Source organism: Amphimedon queenslandica, unplaced genomic scaffold (genome assembly GCF_000090795.2).
Source record: "Amphimedon queenslandica unplaced genomic scaffold, v1.1 AMPQUscaffold_6285_Cont21754, whole genome shotgun sequence".
In the NCBI taxonomy this organism is placed as follows: domain Eukaryota; kingdom Metazoa; phylum Porifera; class Demospongiae; order Haplosclerida; family Niphatidae; genus Amphimedon; species Amphimedon queenslandica.
Genome location: NW_003553421.1, coordinates 1 through 1,841, shown reverse-complemented (window position 1 = coordinate 1,841; position 1,841 = coordinate 1). Strand labels below are relative to the sequence as shown.

At 33.2% G+C, this 1,841-nt stretch overlaps 1 long non-coding RNA gene across 1 annotated transcript; it reads right to left on the bottom strand.

Moving 5' to 3' along the window:
- Window positions 1-28: 28 nt before the first annotated feature.
- On the bottom strand, window positions 29-382 carry LOC109592109 (uncharacterized). Its single transcript, XR_002190177.1, has 3 exons — window positions 340-382; window positions 202-290; window positions 29-155 (listed from the first exon to the last, which is right to left on the bottom strand). It is a non-coding gene; the product is annotated as an uncharacterized LOC109592109 (long non-coding RNA).
- Between the last annotated feature and the right edge of the window lie 1,459 nt (window positions 383-1,841).

Here is a 1,841-nt window from a genome sequence, read left to right as displayed (position 1 = left end):
GGAACATAAAGTATGAATATATAATTCCTTGAGCAGCAATGAAGACTGTCATGATGTATGCAATGAAGAGAAGCTCTTTCGTGAAGAAGAGGACATTACCAAGCCATGCTATGCCCATCACAACAGTCAGTGATAATGATGATTTCAACCAATATCTGCAAACAATGAATTAATATAATATACTAGAGAATCAGTAAATACTTTATATTACTGTATTGACTATTTTTTGGTTGATTCTTTCTGTGTCTTCTCATTATTGCAATAGCCATGATAAAAAAGCCCATATTAATCTAATTGAATTATGTTATAAAAATGTTATGCATGCAGTAATAAGTTCACCAGAATGATGAGTATGACAGGTGCAATGAATGTCCATTTGAATTTAGTTTCATAACTCAGCCAGCAACTATTGTACATCATAATACAACTAGTATATACTGTTACTTACGCAACCAGTTCTTCATTATCATAATACAAGTAGTGATTAGGTTGATCATTACCAGTATCAACTAGATATCTAATAGGAACAACTATCATCATATAAACTGCTGGAATACCTTTTATACACAATATAGCATTGTCACTAAGTATACCATTCACTTACCATAACTTAGAATAGTAAATAATACTCCATAATGTTGTGTCTGAGTAGAAAACACTTTTGCCAAAGCAATGTATAGAACCACTCCTTCCATTAGCATCCACATGAATGTGACTAGAAACATGTACTGGAGTACAACAGCAATAACTGAACAAGCAACCTTAAGATTTAAAGAATCAATGTTATGGCTAATATTAATTTTAATATGCTTTCAGTTCTCTGTATACCAAATAAGAAAATCACTTGTGATAAGAACAAGTTGGTACACGGCATTATGTGTATGTAGTTACTCAAACTGTAGAGCTTCCTGCAATAAATGATAACAAATTGCAAATAAAAAGCATGCCCTACCTCATGCAAGAGTATGTCAGTATCAGTACTGTTAGTAACATACTATTACATACCAATGAGATAGGGACAAACACATAACCAATGACGGTCAGAATGTCAGCGTGTACTGTATCAACAGTCTACACATTAAAATGTTAAAATAATAACTAGTAATTCTAGACTCACTCCTGCTCCAGGGCTGAGTAGAATTGCAAAATGAGTCAAATGATTACAATGACAAGTGACATGTAGCACCATTATAACCTTCTTTTTTAAAACATAAACTAGCAGCACGAGGAGAAGAACCATTCCCACTTTTCAATTTTATTCCATTATTCTTATTTAGCTCACCATTACTGTAGCAATGACGTTGTTGTTTAAAACCTGCATTGTTTCTTATTGCTACAGTCCAAGGTTCACCATAAGGTATATAGTGGTATTGTGTCCATACTAATAAAAATCCTTCAATACTGTCACTAATATCAATCTCAATAAAAGTTGGTTCATTCCAAGATCCAGGAGAATAAACTGGTATTTTATTCAGTGATGAATTGGTACTGTTGAAATTTGTCCAATTATTGTTAGCAACTGGAGCATAATAAGCTAAGTGACGTGTTTCATTTTGATCAGTAATCATAGAGAGAAGGACAGGATTGGGAGCAGAATTAACAAGTTGAACACATCCATCCATTCCAAGGTAGAATTTAATTGTACTATAACCAAGACATTCAATTATACATAAGATTAAACTATTTTTACTTTCTTCCTTTAGATTGGGTTGGTAACATTGTATCATTGCCCCAAACTTCCCCCATAGGTACACTGATATTCTCATTATTGATTAGCATTGAGCAGTTTGACTCAACGGCACTAAGTGTGTAAAAGGAGATCCTACCTTGATGATTTTGTA